The 26,331-nt window shown below is 37.9% G+C and overlaps 1 protein-coding gene and 1 long non-coding RNA gene across 7 annotated transcripts in view; one reads left to right on the top strand and one right to left on the bottom strand.

Annotated features, from left to right (window-relative positions):
- Nucleotides 1–26,331, top strand: part of LOC134531562 (metaxin-1) — a 298,930-nt gene that overhangs the window by 249,752 nt on the left and 22,847 nt on the right. The gene's annotated exons all lie outside the window — the stretch shown is intronic.
- On the bottom strand, nucleotides 1,036–6,721 carry LOC134531558 (uncharacterized). The gene is made up of 2 exons (XR_010075032.1): nucleotides 5,426–6,721; nucleotides 1,036–5,223 (listed from the first exon to the last, which is right to left on the bottom strand). It is a non-coding gene; the product is annotated as an uncharacterized LOC134531558 (long non-coding RNA).

Here is a 26,331-nt window from a genome sequence, read left to right as displayed (position 1 = left end):
ACCCTTAATTTTAAGAGTACAAACATCATAAACATTTTTTATCTATGTGTATAGTCCTTTTTTCATTCAGTGACAAAATGGTGTTTTAAACTGATTTAAAAAATTTAGTTGTTAATGTTGTTGGTTAAAAGTAAAAGTGCAATAAATTAATTTGATAAAATCTATTTTGGTGTTTACAAATTGTATATTTTAGTTCAGTGTAATAATTGCTTTTGATACTTGGTAATAAATATCAATTTTTGGTAATAAAATCATAAAACATGACCATACCCCATCCAGGCAGAATTCAACAATTTGTCTTTTAGTTATGTCACAGAAAATAAAGAATATTTATCACATATCTGAGATTAATTCTGAAATGCAGACTGTAAACTTTAATAAGTTAAACAGATGAACAATAAGGAAAGTATTCTTAGATCCATAAAATCTACATATTTTATCTTATTTTTTCCTTGTTTTAAAACTTAACTTCCAGAAATGTGTGTACCATTGTCACATTTGTAGCTTTAGCATCTACCACATTATGAACAAAATTTAGTATTGTGCAGTGTGTGTGTGTGCAAGATTGTGGCTATAGCGAGAGGAGTTACTCTCTCTATAACACCCATTCTCTTGTCAATCTCTTTCAGGATCAATGACTGCAATTCTTGGGCAAGAGACTCTTCGACTTTAAGAGGTTTAACTTTTAAAAGAAGACAATGGATAAGTAGTATAACTTTACTGCTAGTGCAGTACTTATCACCTGACACTTCCTTAGTTGCAGCTTCAATCGGTCGCAGAATTTGTAAAACCGAAGAAAGAATACATAATTCTGAAGCAGTTAGCATCGGTGGTGCATTTTTATGACGAATGACTATATTATTGACGATGCTGCGAAGCTCCAAAAATCTCTCGATCATATAATAAGTACTGTTCCATCTTGTTGGGACCTCTTCTATCAATTTAGTTTCTTTCTGGGTTGCTTCACATAATTCAATACTGGCTACATTGCTTTGTTTAAACCAAGTTACTATCTCTTTTAGTTTGTTTATCAAGTTTTGCAGATTAGTACACTGCTGTATAGCATTGTGTGCAACCAAATTCAATGTATGTGCGAAACATGGTATATGCTTTTTTCCAAAAGCTAAATCAACAGCTTTTACCATGTTAGCTGTGTTATCTGTGACTACAGTTGAAACTTTGTCACTATCTATACCCCATTCAGCACAAGTTTTCAGCAGCATTTCAGCTATGTGTTCTGAAGTATGGCGTTCGTTTGACTCGTACACTCCAAGAGTGATTGAAAAAAAGATCTTTACCTTCACCGAAGTGTGCTGTTATTCCTAAAAAACTTCTCATGCTCATTGTTTCAGACCACATGTCAGTAGTAAGAGTAACGTATTCAATATTAGACAACTTATCTTTGAAGACTGTTGATAATGCTGCGTATTTATCATCAACCCATCGAGTCAACGTTGTTTTACTAGGTAGTTTATAATGTGACGCAAGAACTTTAATCAAACTGCGAAAGCCTTCATTTTCAACAATTGTAAATGGTTGATTGTCTTTACACATCAAATATATTAGGGCGTTGTTAATTCTTAATGTTTTATCACCTCTCTCTGAAAAAGCGTTAATTTCTTCAAAACTTGACACAATAGACTTCTGACGTTTTGGAGCTGGAGGGATAGAAACACATACATCATCTTTTGAAGAGTCACATTTTTTATCGGCATCACTAGTCGATTCCATCTCCATTATTCCAGCAGAACTCGTTGATGTTGATGGTAGTGGATCAGAGCTATTGGGGACTAATTGTATATTTTTCTTAATTGTGTTGCTCTGAATATCGGATTTTTTAGAACATCCATTATTGAACTCTTGAAAAGCAGCCTTATGTATATTTTTTAAATGGCCAATTAAATTAGTTGTATTGCCACAAGATTTGATTAATTTTTGACAGAGTCTACATTTTGCACAGTTATTGTTTCCTTCAGTTTTATCGTAAAACCTCCATTCATCACTCTTCTTGGAAGGTGCCATCGTATGTGTTGTCAGACTGAAATAAAAAAAAGTTCATTTATTATAGTAGTTAAAATCGATAAATTCATCAATCAAACATGTCACATCACTATCATAACACACAAATAAATTTAATACCTCATTACAGAATGATTCAGACTAATATTATGATGAATAGATTCCTTGATTTCATCAATTAATATACCTATTGTTTTATAAATGAATATAGGTTTACAATTTGGTGAAATGAGTTTGCTAGATAAATGGGGTCTTTTCTATTATTCGATACCGGCGTTTCTATTGGTTGAGAACCCCGGAGGGAAAATGTATGACGTTATATATGTAGGCAAATGAGATTGGTAACAAGTAGAAGTTTAAGTTTAAAGTGTTGGTAGTAGTGAAGTGGGTAGGTATTTTTGATTTGCCGTTGTTCATTTGTTTGCAAAATAGTTACAGTTAGTGGAAGTGATGGCGGTTACGAAACTGCGTGTGATGTGTAATGTTCGTTGATTTAAGAAGTAGTTTTATTCACGAAATTAATTTGACTATTCTAATTCACGATCCTGCAATTCTTTTAATTCATTAAAATATATTCGCGGTATCGTGAAATAGCATACTGTCCCACCGGTCAATTCTTTTCGCGATACCGGAAAATATTTCTTAGAAAGTGATAATTTAAAAAATATATATTCGCGGTATCGTGAAATGGAATACAGTCCCACCCGGTCAATTCTATTTTGCGATACCAGAATTTATTTTATTGATTTGGAGTAATTTCAATAAAATATATTCGCGGTATCCGGTATCGTGAACTAGAATATAGTCCCATCCGGTCAATTCTATTTAGCAATACCGGTGGTATCGCAAAAAAGAAGAGAGCGGGTGGGATTATATTCTAGTTTATGATACCGCGAAAAAATATTATTTAAAAAATGAAATGCGTGAAAAATAGTGTGTTTATTGTTCCCCGCCCAAAACCCCCATGTTCCCGCGCTTCTCCCGAAAGAAAGTAGGGGTGGTAATGACGTAAGCGACGCCATCTTGGTGACATCATCAATATTGTTATGGTATCGCAAAGTAGAATAGTCCCGATAAATGTAACGATGTAGGTTAATAAATAATATGTGTGTTACAGGTAAAGTAATTTACTAATCTAATTACTAACACTGTTTATTCTGTTATTCAGTAAATTACTGATTTTATTGTTACTCTTGTTGACATGATAATAAATGAACTACAACATAATTATAACCTTCCTTACTTACCTCAGTCCAATTGAATATGTGATCTCACAAAAAGATGAGATTTCATTATATTGAGTAGGTATATTAATATATAACTATACACAATCCACTTCAATCTTATTTCGTCCACAAAACCAAATGTAATTCAATTTGTTATTCGTTATTTTTAAACACGACACGACGACAGATTACTGATTACTGACACTGTGACATAACATAAACACTAAACAGTTTTTTTTTACTGTCACTGACTCGTGCGTAGTGCTGCCAAAACAATTTTTTAGTATACGTCGGCCGCGACTGCATTATATTGTCAGTCCACTATTGAATAATAAACAAATAAGAAGAGATTTTAGGTAAAATTTTAGTGGTCAAACTTGAGTTTTTATGAAATTAATTGGTTAAATTCGATTCGATGTTTTCCTTCTAAAAACTGAAAAAACATTGATACATCGAGTATATCGAAAGCATTTCAAAACATCGGATCATTCCGATGTATCACATTGTAAACATCAATGTTTTCAATACATCGATGTATATCGAATATCCCTAGAATGGATCACAACTAAAATGGTGACGACACGTGATGTGATCTCGTTTCATAACCGTCACTTTCTTAACAAAAAACAATTGACTTTTCTTAACTGTAAATAAAATTAATTAGTCTTTTTACAATTTATTTACGTCTAATACATGAGTGAGGAATAAAGTTCTTCGATCGTGGAGTTTTAATTAGAGGTTAAACATGCCCGGTAACATTGTTTTTATTTTTTAATTTTACTCTTATAAAATTAATATTTAATAATAATGAGCATTATTAGGAATTTTATGCGCATACGGCAGGTAAGATATATTAAAATATGTAAGAAAAGCTCACGAAAATATAATACTACTGTATTTATTTGCTTAATTAACTTAACCGATACCTAACCTACCTTGCCCTTTTTTAGTACCCGATACTGAGTACCCAAATTTTTTAATAATCGGTGGTATCTAGGAATCGGAGAATCGAATCGACCCATCCCTAGTTTTTTTGAAAAATAATCCAATCATATAATTCTTGTTTTTCATTTTTCAATTGACTTTTGCACTGCTTAAGCCTCCTGTTTTTTCTCACATTATTCTTTCCTGACGCTTATTACACCTTCCAGCATAGCTTGTGCTAACACTATTTCTGTCATGTTTTTCTGCGCAATAGCCTTTTTTAACCTAACATTTGCTTCTTCAAACAATTTATCTGTAGCCATTCGTTTTTCTTTTTTCAAATTTTTCAGTTTCTCTTCTGCAGCTGAAATGGTCTCTCTTTCTTGAAGTTGGTTTTTTTCCTTTAGTTCCTCTGCAATTCATTTTTCTACAGACTCTACATTTTGTTTTGCTTCCTCTTCTGAGGCCTTCCTTTTCCTTTCCAAATATGACTGATAACTGGCATGAGCACTGCGGGCCATTGACATGAGCTCTTTCGTAACATTATCAACTGTGGTTTCATGTGAAACATCTTCATACCACTTTTAACAGTTAAAGCCGCATTTAATGTCCTTTCAGACATAGATCCCTTATCTTTACAGGAAACAGAGAAACCACGCTCTACATCTGCATTACTGTGGGAAAGAGTTAATAGTACTGCCTTGACTACTGCACACACATTCGGATACTTCAGAACCCTTAAGCTACTTTTGATATCAAAACATTGCCCCCAATAACTATCAATGCGATCTTCGCTGTTGGTTACTGTCTCGTGCTGAAGCAACTTCCACTCATCTAAAAGCACATCTGTGTCAACATCCATGGGCAGACACTTTGCAACAGCAACAATGTCCAAGCAACTTTGCTGAGAAGTTCTTTCCTGTGGTTGCAGGAAGCGCAAGTGTCTCAGCAAAGGTTTTGTCCGTAAAGAGGATTTAGTAATTATGTACGAACAGGCTTGTACAATGTGTTTCTGACCCATGCTGAGGAATTCTAGACGATCTCTTTCATCCAACTGAAAAAAACAAATAAATGTTCTATTAGTTCCAAAGTATGGGTATGAAGAAAATAAATATTGGTCTTAATACATTTTAACTTTAAGTTGAATGACAAACATAATATAATAGGTGAAAGGACAGTATAAGATACATAACTGCACACAAAAATAAATTGAAACAAAGTAAGAGGAACTTAAGCTTATGCATAAATGCACTCACCTTAGATATTTCCAGTGAAACATCATCAGACACCTGAATTCTACTGGCAGGAAGAAGATTTTCTAATTTAAGAACTTCTTCATTAACACCAAATTCTTTAATAGCAGCAGGTTTACACACTTTCCCCATTAAACTTGTTATCAGTGTGTAAAGTTGATCATACATTACATGAATCATTGGTTATTCTTTTTGAAAAACACCAGTGAAACGCATGAACACACGTGCACTTGAGCAAACAAACAAAACTTCGGCCTTCATAGTTTTCTTCTTGAGAAGCTCCGTTATTTTTCTGTACTTCATGCTTTTGATAAGGTCATTCCTTTTCTTTGGGACAAACGACAAAAAGTATTTCATCACAGCATCCCACTGTTCTACCAATCGTATTGCTGCACTTTCAAGTGTAAGCCACCTCGAAGAAACATGTTTCATGAAGTTGTGGTGGGGAATATTCAGCTCACTTTGCACAGTGCTGTAGTCCTCACACCTAGCTGGCCAGCCGCTGAAGAAATCGTGGACAGCAATCACCAAATCTGATGCATCCTCACCAAATTTCCCAATGCCTCTCAGAAATGCATTATGTAATATGTGAATATTACATGTCCCTAAGTTTACCACACCTTTATTCCTAACAGCAATTAACTGCTCATTGATTAGCCGCTCCACCATTTTATTAACATTAGGGCTATCACTGCCAAGCATGACTATTTTGTGACGCGACAAAGAACAGGGTGGCCACCAAACCGGGAAAACGGGAAAAACCGGGAATATGTCGGGAATTTGAAAGGGTCCGGGAAAAACCGGGAAACTGTCTGGAATTTTATTTCTTTCCTGGGCAAATGCTGCGGTGTAAATGCGTACAACTTATATAAGACGTACATCGCGGCGTCTGATAATCACGCGGCAAATCTGTACAGTGTCATGTTGGCAGCGACTGTAGTGTTCCCAGGCGTGTCATGTTTCGTCTTTCCTCATAGACGCAATACGTCACTAAGAGGCGGAGTATAAGTTTACGGAGAGTCTACGTTATAAACTGTATGAAAAAGAAGTATTTTAATGGACTGCTGCAAGTCGTTGTCATCTAGAACTTCTTGAACGATGCACAATATTTTCAACCCATAAACGTTATTACTATTGTAGACATTCAGTAAAAAAAAAACATAATTAAAAGCATCTTTTTACGTAATAAAATTAAAAGTTAAAGGTTTGTATATGTTTTACTACATATGAAATTCTTTAATAATATTGGGAAAATATTTTTATCCAAATATATGAAGAATGGAATTATTTATTACAGTTATTATATAAATTGACTGACATGGAAATTAAGATGAATAAATGTTATGTATTTTTTAAGCTTTAAATTGGTATATTTGTTAAGATAGTTGTATAATTGATTGACTGCAGAAGTGTTCTGAGTGTGGTAGTGTGCTTTGTACTGCGGCGATGTTGAAGTCGCTCGGGCCGGGACGATTTTCGTTCCTATGAATTGAAGCTTTTTAATGCATTGAAAAATGATTACAAAGCTGAAATTTTGTACAGTGGAAGGATAAACACATCTTAGTAACATATTAAAAGTTTACCGCCGCCAACCTTGAACGTCACACCAAAAAGTGCATTTAAGCCCAAAATGGTAATATTTTACAATGATCTACAAAAAAGCATTTCATAAATGCAATTTATGTAGTGTACTCTCAACATAAACAACAAAATAATGTAAAGACATTGCCCTACATGGTTATAGTGATAAAAATTACGTAATTCTTAGATCTTTTTATAGACAATTAAAATCGTTAAAGTTAATAAAACCAGAATTATACTATTTAATTGAAAAATAAACACAAATTATAAATATGAAGAGTTCAATGGGAAAAAACGCTTTTATAAAAGTTGTTGCATATTTGTTTGCCTTTAAATTAGTGTATTTGTTTAGAGTCTGGTACAATTTATCTGGCCACTGAAGCGTTCTGAGCTGCATAGTGTACCGCACTGCAGCGATGCTATGAGTCGCTCGCGCTGGGCACACTACGCAGCTCAGGATGCTCCAGCAGTCAGAAAAAATCATACCAGACTCATTAAATATATACCAATTTTACGCTTATGAAACACGCAACAACGTTTATTTAATTAATTTTTACGTCGGGCTCTTCATATTTATGTAATTTGTATTTATATTTCCATGAAATTGAGTAAAATATGTTTTGTTAACTTCAATGATTTTAACTGTCTATTAATGATAAGATGTTACAACTTTGTGATTTTTATCACTGTAATTATATATGGCAATGTTTTTCGATTATTTTGATGTCCATACTGAAAGTTAACTATCTATATTACATTTATGAAATACATTTTTTTTGGATCGTTGCAGAAAATATCATTTAGGACTTAACTGCACGTTGTTGGTGTGAAGCAAATGGTTAACAGCGGTGAAAGTTTTATATATTACTAAGAATACGTTTTACTGCTTCTGTACCAAATTTCAGATTTGGAAGAATCTTCCATACATTAAAAACCTTTGTTTTCTAACAGTGAAAATCGTCCCAGTCGGTGCGATTTTAGCACCGCCACAGTGCGGTGCGCACACCACGCTCGGAACGCTTCTGCGGTCATGCCAGTTGTACCAGTATCTTACAAAATAAGCCAATTCAAAGTTTACGCAATTTACAACTACGTCTTTGAAACAATTTTTACGTCAAAGTCTGCAGGTTTATGTAATATATATTTTCATTCCTTATACCTAAATTTTAATAAAAATCCTTTTTCCTAATATTATTATAATATTGCATGTTTAGAAAAACATAAGAGATGTTTTTCAATTAGGTTTATAATGTGGAATTTTGTTATTTTAATATGGTTTTATTTACTGAATGTTTTATATAATAATGAAATCTACGGAGTGCAATACTGTGGAACGCTCAAAAAATATTATTTAGGACTTTATTGCACTTTTTCGGTGTGACGCACAAGGATTACGGGGTAAACTTTTACATGTTATTAAAAAAGAATTATATTACCACTTGACTTAATTTCTGTGTGGGTAAAAAAATTCCAGAAATCTCGAATTCGTAAGAGCGAAATTCGTTCCTGCTCTTGCGACTGTAACACCGTAACCACGTAACATTATTTCGCTCGGAACGCTCTAGCATTGTAATAATTTACGCTAGCGTTTTCCAAAGTATGTTATTTTAAAGCTTAAGTAATACGCAAAAATGTTCATTAAAGTGGTTTTTACGTCAGACCATTCGTTCATATTATAATCAGTTTATTATATTCTTGATTGAGATAAAAAAACTCATTAAATTAATAGATTTATATCACACCTTTAATATTACCTTTCTGAATTTGTTTCAACGTGAATGTGTGTAACAGCATTCCCAGATTATTTTGATGATTTTACGGAGAGTCTACGTTTAAAACTATATGAATGGAATGTATTTTAATGGACTGCTGCAAGTCGCTGTCATCGAGGACTTAACTGCACTTTTTCCGTGATATGCACAATAACTACAGCGGTAAACTTTCGGTATGTTATTAAGCATAGTTGACTCTACCACTGTGCAAAAATTCAGCTTTGGACAAATTTTTTCGAGGTTGTAACCTTTGTTTCCTGAACTGATTTACGCACTATGATGGACACTTAGTGAGCGTTCGTGTAATTAGATTTAACAGAAAATATAAGTTTTTTCCCAACAAACATTTTTTTGACTATTCATGTCACAGCTTTACTGTGTGAGAAATACAACTTTGCTAATATTATAAATAAGATATGGTGGGGAAAAATAACATGTGTACGCCAAACAATTTCTGTTTTATGTTTATGGCTTCTTTGTTTATTTGTATAATTTAATTTGGTATAATATGTGAATATTTGCAATAGTTAATATACTCATGCTTGGATTATAAATTTAGATAAGTATTCCGAAAATCAGTATCTATAAATATGCTATTGAAAACAACCGATTACAAGAAATACAAGCAACAGGATATTACTGGTTGTTCTAAACATTACAAACTATTTTCTTTAATTCATTAAAAAATCTAGTGCCTAAAAATTAGTTAAACAGCCTAACTATGTACTGTGCCGGAAATTAGGCATTTCGTCACTTTTTTAATTTATTCTATAATTTTAAATTTTTTTTTGGGGTTTCCATTTTTTTAATTTGTCTGGTGGTTAATGGGGGTGATTTACTTTTTGTTAGGCCGGTGTACGCCACCGATTTAAACTTGGTGCCAGTGGACCGAAGCCCCTTCCCAGGGGGCCAATCTGATATTTTGCTGTCTAATGTGGACATGGTCAGCCCGGTTGAAATTTCTCTCGCCTGCAGTCACGCCCCGAGTTTGTAATTTTAATTCCCTGCATGACCAAAACTGCTTTGAGCAGCTCCTGGGCTGCAAGCTGCCACCTTGTAGAGGCCTGCTGAGAAAAGCATGTCTCGTCACGAAGCAGTCTCCAGTGGAGCTGCGTTCCCACCTTAGTGGCTATTTCTGCCCCCCCTTCCTCTCTCTCCTCCTCACTTTAGTTCTGAGAAATTAAGCTAAGAGCAGTGACCGGACGGGACGATGACCTGATGCAAAAACCTTCTCCCGGGTCCGACAGACACATCCCTGACATCTAGCGGCAAAAAAAAGTAACCGCGGGCCTGGTCGCCAGCGTGCAGAGCTTACCCTCATGACACCTGGTGGCAAGTCTGCTCACCACCTCAAGTAGTTCCCCCTTACGCCGCTAGAAGGCAGCGTCGCGGTGCCATAAGGCACTATGCTTTCCTCTCGCGGCCCGGAGAAGTCGATTGTTCTTTGTTTTCGTTTCGGTCCGGTAGAGAGCGCGCATGTCGTGTTGTTGCCACGACCGCCTCGGACTCCTTCGGAAATTTTCGGCTTAGAACCGAACCTACCCCCTCCTTTGACCCGGGGCCTTACCGCCCGATTTAATTAGGGGTTTTGGCCGATTGCGGGGCACTCAGCCCTCTGACCTCGGCTACTGACCTCGTCTCACCTACGTCCTCTGCGCTAAGAGGCTTTTTGCGGGAACGGTGATTTTCGCGTGCACGAGAATGTAGTCAGTTTGCTTAAGGGATGTGATCCCGTTTGTACAGTAGCCAGGCAGAGGTAGTTTTTAGAAAAGTCATGCGTAGTTAAATTTTTATTTCTTCTTATTTAATTCTAAAAATTCCGGTTTCGTCCGCGCATCCTGATTTCTCGGTCCGCGGCATCCTGATGGCGCGAGACACCTAGTGAGCTCCGAACTCTACACCCTGGTTGACAGGGTCGAAGTGCTGGAGAGAGAAATCGCTCCCAGCTCGTGGTCCTGCACCTCCACTGCGGGTCACGTTAGAAGAGAGGTTTCCGCGACCCGACGTTATTTTTTGAAGACCCGAGTGGTAATGTGAAATCAACATCCCCCCCCCCCCCCCACTTTCTAGCTACGAACTACATAAATCAAATGAATAGCCTACCAGCGAACAGTGCTTTCCTCAAGAATATGTAGAATCAACAAAACTAATCAGCGATGTAATTGTTGGGACATTCAAATTTGGTGCAATTTTTAAATTTTAATTATGTAATAATTTTTGCTAAGGTGTAACATGTACTGTTTTAATTACTCCTGGGGCGCCCCCTTTTAACTTTGTTATTTACTAAGAATTTTATTGTCAGGTTTGAATAATACGAACACAAAATTCCTTAATAATAAAACAGGGAACCTATAGACCAAGCTACTTGTGTAGTGTTAATTTATTTATGATATACCTTGTTCCCTTAAAAGATCCACCAGCTCCCCAATTGCTTGTGTCAGGGAGTTCCAAATTATCTTGTTCTCCACCTCGTGCCACCTCTGGTCAATAACTTAATTGTCTCATTTTTCTTACCCAGCAGTTTCCACGGCTCTTTTTTTAATTAATTTAAAATAATTCAACTTTGAGGCACGAGGGGCGTAACAATTGGTAGCAGAGCATGGTTTGGTCTATAGGCATACCCAAATCGAGTAGGCATACCTAAAAAAAAAAAAAAAAAAAAAATAAAATATATATATATAAAAAAAAATTAATTAAATTTTGTGATAGCAAGTTTGTAATAATAACATTGTGAACTGATCGCTGGTACACCCGGTAGTTATATTGCTTTTCTATTTTAAAGTTATGATTGAGTTTTAAAGGCCCGTGTGGACTTAGTCTGCGCGCGGCGCAAGAAGTCGCGGCGTGCGGTCCGCTAGCAGGCCGGCAGCGAGACGTGTCTTATCTCTCGCCTCAGCTGGCGTCCCCCCCCCCCTCCCCATCACCCCGCTTGAGCCAGCGACACGCCCGTTATCTGAGGGCGACGACACGGCCCTGTTCCTCCCGCACACCCCTCTCCCTTGTCCATCGTGGGAGACGACCTTGCGAGCGGCAGGTCAATCCCCTTGTGGACATATACAGGTGGTGCAGGTCAACCTGACAGGGGACGTTCGCGCAGTTGTCTGAGTAGTACGGCGACTCTTTACGCAAATAAGTTTGGGCACATACCCCCCCACCTTGAAAGTGTGACTTACTCCCCGCGCATTGGGGTTAGTTGGTAGTTTATATTAATATAGGAAGCCTTAGGAGGTATTTAAAATTAAGATAGTTGTTAAGAGAGGAGTATTTATGGTGTACGTTTGAATCGTACATGTGTGTTAAATTTTTGTTTTAATTAGCAGTAATTTACGTCCGAGCAGTATGTTTAAGCCGGAGTTATTGCTGTCAGATGAGCTGACCTATGAGTTACAGCTACGCAATTTGCCCTCCAGTGGCAATGTCCAAGTCCTCAGGAAGAGGCTCAGGGCCGCCCTTCATGATGGTGTGCCCACTAGTGTAGCGAATTTGGATTTAGATGTAACTGAAGAATTCAACCTTGCTTGCGCCAAGTTTTATGATATATCGGCTTTCGTAAGCTATCTAGATGTGGAGGAAAATTTACCCAATGTCGAGCGACATATAGTCAGGCTAAAACATGTTACCCGACGTTTGCAAAACCTGAAACAGCTTTCGGCAGACCTTCTCCATGGAATTTATATAAAAGAGGTAGAACGATGTTTGCAACAGACGGCAGGTTTCCATTCAAAATTGGCGGCGAGAGCAGCCGTTTTGGAAGACACACGACGCAGTCAGCATTATGTGGCTGGGGCACAGGCTTTAGGCATCGATTGTCCCGCCTTCCCGGAAGGGGACGCTCCTAGCTTGCCCCTGGGAGTAGAGCAACCCGACACGCGACAATCAGAAGTACGGGCGACGGTAAACAGACAGGAGACGGAAACGAGCAGATTACCAGACGCAGCCCCTGACTCACAGCCACTAACGTCGCTTCCAAACCAACCGATACACGTATCTACCACTCATTCAGAGCCGCTTGTGCAGTCGACGACAGCGGCGACAAACATTACAACGAGTCATGTGACAACCCACCCCGTCACTAGCGTGACATTTTCACAGGGATTACCAACCTTGGCACACCAAATGACGCAACCATACCCACCAAACATGTTTTTCCCGTATCCGATCGCTCAGGGCTATTTTAACCCTTATGCTCAATTTCAGCCACAGTTTCCTTCATGGCAAACCACCCCACTTCCGAGTGCTGGTATTCTGCAGCCGCCACTCACAACGCCCCAGCTCACTCCACCACAAATCAGCCCCTTGGGTGCGACTCGGGAACAGACTCAGTCGCACCCGGTGTCACACCAGCCTTCACCTCAGCCGGCAGGAGCCGCGGCTCAGCCCCACGACTCAGTATTGCGGAGCACGACAGCCCCAGAAACTGGCTACAGTTTCTATGGAAAAATCACCCATCCTGTAGAAAGGCTACTCAAGGAATTGCCAGAGGCGTCGGGTCTGGACGCACACAAACTGATTGATTTCCTTCGAGTCTTGTTAAAGCTACGACAAAAGGGAGGGATTCCCGACAAACAAATTTTTGAAATTGTTTACCCGTACACCCAAGCTCCCCTAAGTGAGAGGATCATGGCAGCCATTGAGAATGACCTCACTTTCGACGAGTTTCATGAAGACGTGTTAAATTTTTGTATACCGAGTAGGCTACTCACAAACATCCGGTTGGAGTGGTTTAACCGACTGCAGCAGCGTAATGAAGCCTTGCCAAATTACGTGGCTGACATACGCGAAGCCAACCAGGTACTCAGGCTAAAGGTTTCCGAGAGAGAGGTCGTGAGTACGATTCTAGACGGTTTGAACCCAGCGGAGCGCTCGCGCTCAGTGTTCCAGGCACGCCCCCAAAATTATGCTGAGCTTGACAAACTTTGCGTACACGCCACAAACATAGAATACGCTGATTTTCAGCGAAATAAACAAGCCACATTCGCTAGTCAACAAGGTAGCAGCGCGGGAACGGAGCGCAGTAATTCGCAACATAAGAATGCAGCACAGAAACATCAGGGCAATACATTTTTCTCTTCAAGGCCACAAGGGAGATATCAACAAAATGCACATTGTACTTTCTGTAAAAGAGACGGGCATTCCCTGGCCCAGTGTTACCACAAAAACAACAAACAAAATGGCGACACTCCAAAAAACGCATAACGCGGTGGCCTGAACAACCTTATTCAGGGCCACCGAAAAATTCAAGTGTTAAAAATTTTTCTTATAAGTGGGAAGTTCAACTTGCGCCAAGTAATGGCAGTACACAAGAAACACCATTACACAAAAACAATAATCCTAACAACAAGGAGTCCAGGAATAAAAGTAACAAGCGAGGTCACAAACATAAAGAAAGAAAGCACAATAGCAGGAGAAATAACAAAAATAAGGGATATGGTAATTCAACGCACACGTACTCATGTAAAACGTGTGTTGATCCTACAAATAAGGGCAAGAGAAAGTGCCACCAAATTTTTGGTAATATTCCTACAGTAATTCCGTATGCAGTAACAACGATTGGCGAACACACTGTACCGGGACTAATTGATACAGGATCAGCGCGCAGCCTGATTTCTGGGCAGTTATTTAACAAGTTAAAACAGAGCAAATTAATTCTAAAGACTGAGACCACTAAGTTACAATGTTTCACAGCTTCAGAGCAGCCATTAAATATTACGTTAGCAGTTGTGATCAAGGTGAAGATTGATTTATATTCATGGAATTTCCCATTTTTGGTGTCTGATCAACTTGCCACAGACCTAATCTACGGGTCTGATTTCATTGCCAAGACAGGTCTAATCATTAATCTTCAGGCAAAGAATTTCGTTTTCAAATTCAACATGGGTAATCCTATTCCTTGTGGGACCCCTGAACAAATAGTTTCAGCTCCGGCCGAGCCAACGGCAGCCATCTTGGATCAGGGTAACACCACTTCACACGAGCACCTTAATACACAGCAGCGGGCCGCCATTGATAAATTATGCAGAACTTTTCCAGATGTCTTGACTAGTAAATTAGGTCGCACAAAATTAGTCGAGTACCAAATTGAGTTAGCGGATAAAATACCAGTGAAATCTCACCCTTATCAATTTTTAGGCCCTAAGATGCAGACGATGCGCAATCATGTTCAGGAGCTTTTGGAAAAAGGGGTAATCGAACCCTCGACCTCCGCCTACAGTTCCCCAGCTTTCCTGGTGCCTAAGGGCAAGGATCAACAACGATGTGTAATTGATTATAGAAAAGTTAATGAGAAAATAGTGATACAAAACATACCTTTGCCAGACCTAAACACTGCTTTTCATTGGTTCAGTAAAGCCAAATATTTTAGTGTGTTTGATCTAAATTCTGCCTACCACCAAATTCCCCTTACTGCGGATTCAAAACCCATCACAGCCTTCTGTGTCCCTTGGAACTTGTACCAATACACAGTAGTACCTTTCGGACTTGCCACGGGAGCCCAAGTACTAACTCGACTCCTGGATCAGATACTAGGAGATCTAAAATTCAAAACAGTGTACAACTACCTAGACGATGTCGTCGTATATTCAGAAACATTTGAAGAACACATCAAACATTTAGAGGAAGTCCTAAGTAGATTTCGTAAAGCAGGGTTAACTGTCAACACAAAAAAGGTTAAGTTTGCAGTCCAAGAACTGTCTTTTCTAGGACACCTGGTTTCTAGCAAGGGAGTCACCATTGATCCTTCACGTACTCAAGCTATTCGTGATTTTCCGCCTCCCACAAACCCTAAGGGTATTTCACGTTTTATTGGTATGGCAAAATTTAACTCAAAATATATTCCTAATTTCGCTGAGCACGCAGCACCACTAAATACGTTGCGTAAGAAAAACACACCTTTCACATGGGGTCCGGAACAAGAAAAAGCTTTTAATTTCCTGAAACAGGCGATTTCTTCCCCGCCTGTACTCCGCATGGCAGACTTCACCAAACCTTTCATTTTACAGACTGATGCGTCCAGTGTGGCTATAGGCGCAGTACTGTCACAGGAAGTCGAAGGCTGCAGACAGCCCATTGCGTTTGCGTCGCGGACACTTACCCACGCCGAGAGGAAAGCCTCCTCGATCTACGAATTAGAATGCCTCGCCGTGGTATTTGGCATCGACAAATTCCGCCAATTTATAGAACACAGGGAATTCCTGTTAGAGACAGATAATCAGGCATTAGCCTGGCTTTTGGCACACCCGAAACAATTAGGGAAACTCGGGCGATGGATTGCAAAAATTTCCTCTTTAAAGTTCAAAATCCAACACATTCGTGGCACACAGAACATAGTAGCGGACACACTGTCGCGCATGTTCGAAAGTCCAACTCAGGCTCCGCCCGAAGGAACACCAATCTTATGTCAAGCCCTATTGACAGAGTTTCCGTTGGCATTTCAGGATTTACAGAGCCAGCAGGAAGCTGATCCCCACATTTCCAGTATTATTAAACTTTTTAATTTAGGAACGGCGCCAAAATACTTTAGGATGTCTAAGGGGCTGTTGCAAAAACGCACCCCCCAATCAAAAACATACAAAATTTTGCTCCCACAAAATCTGCGTAATATGATTTTCCATTATTATCACACCTCGCCGGTGGGCGCACACCTCGGTATATATAAGACCATTCAGGCTATCCGACGTCATTTCGTGTGGGACGGCATGCACAAGGACATCACCGAGCAGGTTAAACTATGCAAAATCTGTGCGCTGAGTAAGCCAGCGCAGAATACTCGTTTCGGTTATTTAACTTCAGATGTGGCCGAGCGCCCCATGCAAAAGATGTTTATAGACTTTGTCGGACCTTTCCCGCGCTCAAAGACAGGAAACACTATGCTGCTGGTGTGTATTGACGCCTTCACAAAATTTGTCTGGCTCATCCCCATGCGAAAAGCCACCGCAGAAAACACTGTATCTGCGCTACGTAATCAGATCTTCAAGACGTCGGGAGTCCCGTCTATAGTAGTGTCAGATAATGCAACCCAGTTCACGGCTAGGATTTTTAAGAACATGTGCTTCTCGCATGGCATTCTGCACGTCACAACCTCGCCTTATTATCCACAGCCCTCGCATGCTGAGAGATTCAACCGCAATCTCCGGTCTGCTCTAATAGCTTACCATGCGCAGGAGCAGGATAAATGGGATTCGAATTTGGTGTGGCTGCAAATGGCCTTTAATTATGCACATCATGAAGGACACAAAAGTACTCCTTTCGAACTCATGTTCACTTACCGACCTAATACCCCTCTTTCAAATCTTTGGTCTTTGAATGACCTATTTCCCGATGATCCGAGAGACATCAGGGAGATTTGGAGAAGAGCTCGTAAAAATCTCAACCTGGCTCATGAGAGCAGAAAAAAGAAATACAACGAAAACCGATCTCCTAACCCTTACAGGGTAGGCGATTTTGTGCTTTGTAAGGCACACCCACTCAGCAAGGCAGTGGATAAGTTTTCCGCCAAGCTGGCGTACCGCTGGAGAGGTCCCTTTCAAATACAGCGATTTTTAACGCCAGTTACGGTTAGCCTAGCTGACCCCAGTTCAGGAGAATTCGTGACCAGAGCGCACATCTCCCATCTAAAGAAAACACAGGCTGACTTAAAGTAGATGTGTTTAATTTCTTTCCCCTAACACAGGGGACTCTCTAATATTACGCATGCCAGAAATCCTCGAGGTCTTAAAAATCCATGGTACTAGAAATAAGAATGCTAGCTTTACGTTGTATTAGTTTTAAGTGGCCACTTAGTTAATAAGCTCTTAGTTAATAAGTTTGTTTAAGGGTTATCGATATGTTGTGCCTGAGAGGCGGACGCGTCTCAAAGGTGTTAGAATATAAGTAGTAGGATACAGGCGAACCTGGTACTAGTTTTACTGAGCAGTGTAAGTGTTGTTTTTTTTTCTTCCCTATATGCTCCGCATTCAAGCGGGGGAGTATGTGCCGGAAATTAGGCATTTCGTCACTTTTTTAATTTATTCTATAATTTTAAATTTTTTTTTGGGGTTTCCATTTTTTTAATTTGTCTGGTGGTTAATGGGGGTGATTTACTTTTTGTTAGGCCGGTGTACGCCACCGATTTAAACTTGGTGCCAGTGGACCGAAGCCCCTTCCCAGGGGGCCAATCTGATATTTTGCTGTCTAATGTGGACATGGTCAGCCCGGTTGAAATTTCTCTCGCCTGCAGTCACGCCCCGAGTTTGTAATTTTAATTCCCTGCATGACCAAAACTGCTTTGAGCAGCTCCTGGGCTGCAAGCTGCCACCTTGTAGAGGCCTGCTGAGAAAAGCATGTCTCGTCACGAAGCAGTCTCCAGTGGAGCTGCGTTCCCACCTTAGTGGCTATTTCTGCCCCCCCTTCCTCTCTCTCCTCCTCACTTTAGTTCTGAGAAATTAAGCTAAGAGCAGTGACCGGACGGGACGATGACCTGATGCAAAAACCTTCTCCCGGGTCCGACAGACACATCCCTGACATCTAGCGGCAAAAAAAAGTAACCGCGGGCCTGGTCGCCAGCGTGCAGAGCTTACCCTCATGACACCTGGTGGCAAGTCTGCTCACCACCTCAAGTAGTTCCCCCTTACGCCGCTAGAAGGCAGCGTCGCGGTGCCATAAGGCACTATGCTTTCCTCTCGCGGCCCGGAGAAGTCGATTGTTCTTTGTTTTCGTTTCGGTCCGGTAGAGAGCGCGCATGTCGTGTTGTTGCCACGACCGCCTCGGACTCCTTCGGAAATTTTCGGCTTAGAACCGAACCTACCCCCTCCTTTGACCCGGGGCCTTACCGCCCGATTTAATTAGGGGTTTTGGCCGATTGCGGGGCACTCAGCCCTCTGACCTCGGCTACTGACCTCGTCTCACCTACGTCCTCTGCGCTAAGAGGCTTTTTGCGGGAACGGTGATTTTCGCGTGCACGAGAATGTAGTCAGTTTGCTTAAGGGATGTGATCCCGTTTGTACAGTAGCCAGGCAGAGGTAGTTTTTAGAAAAGTCATGCGTAGTTAAATTTTTATTTCTTCTTATTTAATTCTAAAAATTCCGGTTTCATCCGCGCATCCTGATTTCTCGGTCCGCGGCATCCTGATGGCGCGAGACACCTAGTGAGCTCCGAACTCTACACCCTGGTTGACAGGGTCGAAGTGCTGGAGAGAGAAATCACTCCCAGCTCGTGGTCCTGCACCTCCACTGCGGGTCACGTTAGAAGAGAGGTTTCCGCGACCCGACGTTATTTTTTGAAGACCCGAGTGGTAATGTGAAATCAACATCCCCCCCCCCCCCCCCCCACTTTCTAGCTACGAACTACATAAATCAAATGAATAGCCTACCAGCGAACAGTGCTTTCCTCAAGAATATGTAGAATCAACAAAACTAATCAGCGATGTAATTGTTGGGACATTCAAATTTGGTGCAATTTTTAAATTTTAATTATGTAATAATTTTTGCTAAGGTGTAACATGTACTGTTTTAATTACTCCTGGGGCGCCCCCTTTTAACTTTGTTATTTACTAAGAATTTTATTGTCAGGTTTGAATAATACGAACACAAAATTCCTTAATAATAAAACAGGGAACCTATAGACCAAGCTACTTGTGTAGTGTTAATTTATTTATGATATACCTTGTTCCCTTAAAAGATCCACCAGCTCCCCAGTTGCTTGTGTCAGGGAGTTCCAAATTATCTTGTTCTCCACCTCGTGCCACCTCTGGTCAATAACTTAATTGTCTCATTTTTCTTACCCAGCAGTTTCCACGGCTCTTTTTTTAATTAATTTAAAATAATTCAACTTTGAGGCACGAGGGGCGTAACAGTACATATCTAGATATATCGCGGGTGCGCGGGAATAATGGGATAAGTCAAATATTGGAAATAAATTTTATGGTATGAAATAAAGGAGAACAAGCTCTACAAATTGGTCCGAATGGGTTAAGTCTAGCACCCTTGTGTGTTATTCTATGGCACTGAACTTTTGGAATGATTAATTACTGATCTTGCATACTTGAAAGAACTTTAAATGTTTAATATCTTAATTTAAGTAATTTTGACATATCCCCTTTTTCCCGCGCACCCGCGATATTATGTATGATTAACCTGTCTGACAGATCATTGGCTGGAAAACATAGAAATCCCAGCTACAAATCTTCGTGGCTACAAAATAAGTAACTACTGCTGCATTCAAGTATATAAATGCGGAGGAGCTAATTTTTGTCACTTCTATATATTATCGATTATAAAAAATTTACTTCATGTGTGCAGAGTTTATAATAATAAATATTCTATTAATGATCTCACAATAGTAACTTGCTGTTCTACAAATCTAGATGAATATTTGTTTTCTATTGATGTCAGAAAATTGTCTCAGTGACTATACTACGCAGTTACTAATTATGACATAGCAGCATAACTAGACATTACATTAGTAAACGAATTTTTAATACACATAATCATATTCATTTTAACCGCCTTCTGTAAAATACAATATGAACAACACCAAAGCATAATGATTCTATGGAAATTATGTTTAACGATTTCTATTGTCAGCATTGTTTACATTTTGAATTATAGCTGTTAAACATGCACTACCAAAAACACAAGCTCAATTTCTCAAGGTTTAAAAACGTCGCCTGGATCTCAAAAGACCTAACATACCAGGAAAGACATAACAATAATCCATACTCACTAAATTACGATAATCATTAGAATAATATATACTAAAAGTGTTTGGAAGCTACAAAAAAAATTTTATTTGAAAGATGCTTGCTTAAGCTAATAAAATATGGAAATAAATTAAAACTAATAAATGAGTAAAAAACCATTATCCATAAATAAAATTATCAATAACTTTTGTGTAAGCTGAGCTCATTGTATGGTCTGTACGAAAATAAAGAAACACAAAAAATGCCGTAATGACAGTCTGGGCCACTCATTACCAAACGTTTTCTTCTTCGTATTCTAGGTTTCTGATCGCGTCTTTTACGCCGCTTTGAAACTGAATTTTGTTTACGTAGGATGTTTTGTTTGCAAATTTTCCGTGGGCTGTGCCTTGTTAAACTCGTGAATTATACCCTGTTTTCTGCCATCGCTATTCACATTTATTACTGACAAATCAAACCTTGTACAGATGCTTCATAAGGGGGCGCGTCGTTTTGCCTAAAATCGTTTTGCCTAATCGTGTTTCCCCACCTTCGTTTTGCCTAAAATTCGTTTTGCCTAAAGTCATTTTGCCTAAAGTCATTTTGCCTAAAGTCATTTTGCCTAAAGTCGTTTTGCCTAAAGTCGTTTGGCTAAAGTCGTTTTGCCTAAAGTTAGTTGGCCTAAAGTCGTATTGCCTAAAACCATTTTGCCTAAAATCGTTTTGCCTAAAGTCGGTTTGCCTATAAGTCATTTTGCCTAAAGTCATTTTGCCTAAAATCGTTGTGCCTAAAGTCGTTTTGCCTAAAATTATAATCGCATGCTTAAGTTCCCCTAAAGTCGTTTTGCCTAAAATCGTACTGCCTAAAATTCGTTTTGCCTAAAGTCGTTTTGCCTAATGTCATTTCGCCTAAAGTTGTTTTGCCTAAAGTTTCAGCACTTCGCTTTCTTTAACAGACAGTTAACTTGCCGAGCAGTCGTTTTGCCTAAAATCGTTTTGTCTAAAGTCATTTTGCCTAAAAGTATTTTAGTATATTCTTGTTCCATATAATGTGTATAAATACATTACAGCCACTTGTAACTATTCGTGGATTCTGGAACTACTACCGAAACATTGTGAGAGGTTCGACATTCTGCTACAAGAGTGGAGGGTGTTCAGTATCGCCTGCATCTTTCAAGGAGGAAGGGTAGTTCGTTTTTGAGACAACAGGTAGTGTGTCGCTCATCAAGTATCGTCTGCATCTTTCAAGGAAGATGGGTAGTTCGTTTCCGAGACAAATAGATAGTGTGTCGCTTACCATTACTATTTATCGTCTTTTAAGGTTGCTTCCTTCTTAAATATTTGAGCGCAGTTGTCCCATCTACGCAATGCATTCAATGCTGCGAAACGCACCACGGCTATACTAATTACTCGCAAACAAGATCTGTAACAGTGGGGTATTATTACGCGATAAAAGACAAATAATAAATCTACTAATTTCATGTTGTACATTTTGACTGCAAATTAAGTAAACTGAGTAACCACGTTCTGAAATGCGCTTTTTCGCCATTTTCACAACTTTTTTTCTATTTAAATATATTATACGGAAAATGTAAAACATGATTTTTTCCCCTTTCGTGGAAAAAAAATGTTATTAACAAAACATTTATTTACGGAGACACGCATATACGCTTAACTAGGAAAGACCCTTACGTATAAAGTATTACTGTTTTTGAAGGAATATTATACACTCCTGCGCTATTATTTATAACTTAGGGTAGATACTACGACAGTTTTATTATACTAAAACTGGTAATATTTTTGGAGTCCTAGAAGTATATTTCGTGGTTTAATGTTTCCAGAGCAAAAATTTAAATAGAATTTCCTGTATGACTTATTTATATATCATTTCTATAGCTGAGTAATATGTAATAAATACTTTGAAATCAAAGGAAAGAAAGCGATATGGTTAGTGAACGAAACGGAAACTTGTTAAATAAAACATGTTGTTCGGCAACTTAACATTTCATGGAATTATTATTATTTTATATCCACAAGGAGTAGAGGAGTTGTTTGTGGTAATGTTGTTGCCTTTGTATCGCTGTGACGCCTTTACGTTGAACTTCCCCTTCTAAAGATACTGCAAGCCTATAACATTTTGGTTTAGTAATTTTTATGAAAATAATCTGAAGACGAGTTTAAAAATAACACAAACGTATACAATAAAGTTTACTTCTGCTATGTATGTTTGCTATAATCAATAAATTTTTATTGCGTTAGCAACTTGACTTCACCTAAGCCACTGACAAAACCTGATATATGTTTCAGAAACGGAATAGCCCTTATTAGCCTACTTTAATCTAAGAAAATTAGTATAAACTAATATATCGTCTTTAGTCACACCGCATATCTGTATGTATATTTATACTAAAAATATTTGTAAAATAATGATAATCACTAGAAAATACGCCTATGTTTAACCAAATGCTGTGCAGATCAATACCGGCCACTATGTTTTATACGTTAGGAAAGTGAGTGGAACCACCGCTACTAGCACTACCTCTTGTTGCTGGATGCAATATAATTCGAAATAATGCTTTGTTATAGCACTTTAGAGATTTTTAATCGCGTTTTTTAGGTACTTTTGATAATTTAAAGTCCAAATAAGGCTAGAATAATGGTAATTAATAATCTTTCTTTTGTGTTACATGTAAATTCACAGTAATTTTAGTACACATTTTCTGAATTCAACTCTCGACTTTTCAATGTAAACGAATACGGCGAAACACCTAACTTCATCCACATCCCGCTAGGATCGCTGTTCAAAGTAGTTTCCGCTACTCTTGCCGAATTTCCGGTATTGTTCTGTATTGTATTTGTTTTACCTCATTCGGCAATGAAACGTATGATTTTATGATATGTAGTTTTTCATGATTTATGACGTATTTTCACATAGTATTTTATTTTTAATTTAATCGGAAATTTTTTTACGTCTGTAATTTGGTTACTCTATGTCATTTAAGTATGCCATGGTTCCAGGTACTAAGCAATTTAAAGTAACGATGATGTACTTTTACAGTATTTTTTTATTAAATAATTTGTTTCATGCAATCCCTGTTTTCACACCTTTACAATGATAGCGTAGTACGCCACCTTGGTTGTAATATGGAGCAAAATAAGTAGGCCACGTAGCGCGACACCTGAAGCATTTTATTGTGAAATTTAAGTAATTTGAGTACCTACTAGAAATGTGTATCGTCCCAGAACAGTTTTCAGAAATGTGAGCTACATTGTGTAGTAAAAGAAAGTAGTTTTGAAATGGTAACCTATAAATTTATATTAAGAGAATAGATTTGGTTAACCACTTTTAATTATTTTAGTTAGCTTTGCTTAAGCCAGCCTGCCTGAAGAGAATCTACGGTGATTTTTTTTTAAGAGAATTTAATTTCGGTTTATATTGGATTCATAATTGAGAATATTTTCAAATTAGTGAGAGGAGGTTGTATTTGTTTTGCTATGATATTGACGATCCTACCATGTCACAAAAACTCTGATAATAATGATAAGAATTAATTGCTTGAACCTATCAATATTATAGTCGACTTTATTTTGATTTAAAAACCTTAGATGTTTATATTACTTCTATAATTACGTCACATAGATTTTTAATTCTGTTAATTGCTATAATACCTGTAAACCTGTGCTATTCGTTTTATTTCCAATACATTAAAAAACATTGTAATAAATAAATTGCCATTATATTACATTTATTATTACTGTAAATGGGAGACTTGGTCTTTTCCCTTTAGTATAGCCGTGCAAAGTCGGGTCGGTCGGCTAGTAATATAATAATATAAAGGTGGAGGTGTTTCGAGTACTATGGCACTAGTTCCAATTTTGAGAAATCAATGTGTTTAGTGAGTAGGTAAAACTAAACGAAAGACAAAAAATTTACCGTCTGTTTATACAAGTACATATATAGTTATTTAAATATGATAAAGAACAACTGAAATTCTTTCAAAAGAGCCATACGCCAGCGACCGTATGTTACTGCGACGCCATTCAGATTTCACTCTAAATTTCTTTTGAACTTTTGAGGCTAAGTTATAATGTAAACTACGTGGTTTTAGTTTATTTAATCTTCGACACATTTGTGACTCTGAGTCCTAATATATTTACTTATATTGTATAAAACACTACATATTATAACTTGAACAGTGAAAAAATATGTTGTGATTATTATTTTCCTGTTTATATATTATCGCTGTTACATCTCTTTACATTTTGGTTTTATTTAGTAAGAAAATGTAAGTATTAGAACTCTGAGTCACAACAGTGTCAAACAAGTTATGATATTTTCAATCCATCACCTCTTATAAGGACCTCGCCAAAATACATAACATTATATTTTTACTATATATGGACCTTTGAAAAATGCGGAACTGTCATATAGGAGATGCACACTTTTAGATATTACCGAGCACTTATCTTTAATTCTGCATGGCAACGCTTAAAATTAACATTAAATAACGAAGAAATTATTCTTAAGTTATTTACAAGTAGACTTACCAATTCCTTAAGTACTTCATGTTGCACATATGTATTTCCACCAAGCACCCTTCTTAAAAAAATTTAAGACACTAATATTAACGTAATAATATTGTTTTGGTATTTTCAATATTATCTACATGTCCAAAGTAATACCATCCTCGTTGTCCGCATCACTATTTTATTACATGCTCTACTTAGTTTAAATACTAACAAGTGAAAATTGAATATTTATAGGAAATAACAGTGTTCTGGTGTAAACACGCATATTCAAATACAGCTTACATTTTAATTCATATTATAATTTATTTGTTTAAAGCAAGCATATGCCGCTTTCAAATTATAACATGTTACAAATTATTCTTAAATAAATTAGATAACAGAAAAATTTGATCTAAAGATTCAGACACCTGTTTTTTTGCTAGGCTAAAAGCTATTTTATCTTGTAGAAAATATTGAAGTTGTAACATCTTCAGAATTACTTGTTCACAATGAAATGCATAGGCCTACTTTGGTTTCAGAACAGAGTTTAAAAGCTTGGGAGGTAAGTAGCTCAATTAAAATTTGACGTTGTGGCCCACTCAATATTCGGGATAAGCATTTGGCGTTGTAGTTATTATAGACTTCAGTGTTGTTGTCAGTTAAGGATTGGCCGTTGAGGGCAATAAATTCATGATTCGGCTTTGGGGTAACTTCATTATTCGATGTTGAGGTCACTTTATGATTCGGTGTTGAGGTCACTTCGTGACTCGACGTTGATATCACGTCGTGATTTGGCGTTGTGGCCAATAAAGCATTCGGCGTTGTTGTTGACTACGGTACAACTACCTTTTATGATTACATTTTTCGAAACCTTATAAAACATTTTATGTTATTTAATTATTAACTACCATAAAATAGTTTTACAATTAAAAAGTAATTATTATTAATTATTCCAAGGTCCCCTTGTACTGGCACTAGGAGTTGAACAATAAACCCTGCTAGCAAACCATGGGCACCACAAAGCTATAGTAAAACGAAAATAATAATACTTAAATATACGATGGCTGAGTACCCATCAGTTTGGTAGAAATATGCTTGAAGGTTTGTTATTTTGAAAATAAGTGTCTTTCTTAAATCAAAACGTAAATGTCGAATACCATATAACTAATTGCATGACTGATTTGACGCGAATCGATTATGTAATGTTAAAAACTAGAAACCCGCCCCGGCTTCGCATGGGTAGCAGAGCACATATGCCTACATAAACGGAAGTTATGATCCTGATCCAGAAAGGAATATGCATACAAAATTTCAAGTCAATCAGACGTATAGTTTTGGAGATCTCGTGATGGGTCAGTGGTATTTCGCTTATAAAAAAAACGTAAAATGTCTACAGAG

Source organism: Bacillus rossius, chromosome 5 (genome assembly GCF_032445375.1).
Source record: "Bacillus rossius redtenbacheri isolate Brsri chromosome 5, Brsri_v3, whole genome shotgun sequence".
Lineage (NCBI taxonomy): Eukaryota > Metazoa > Arthropoda > Insecta > Phasmatodea > Bacillidae > Bacillus > Bacillus rossius.
Note: the sequence above shows the minus strand (reverse complement) of the source record. Positions and strands in the feature narration are given on the sequence as shown.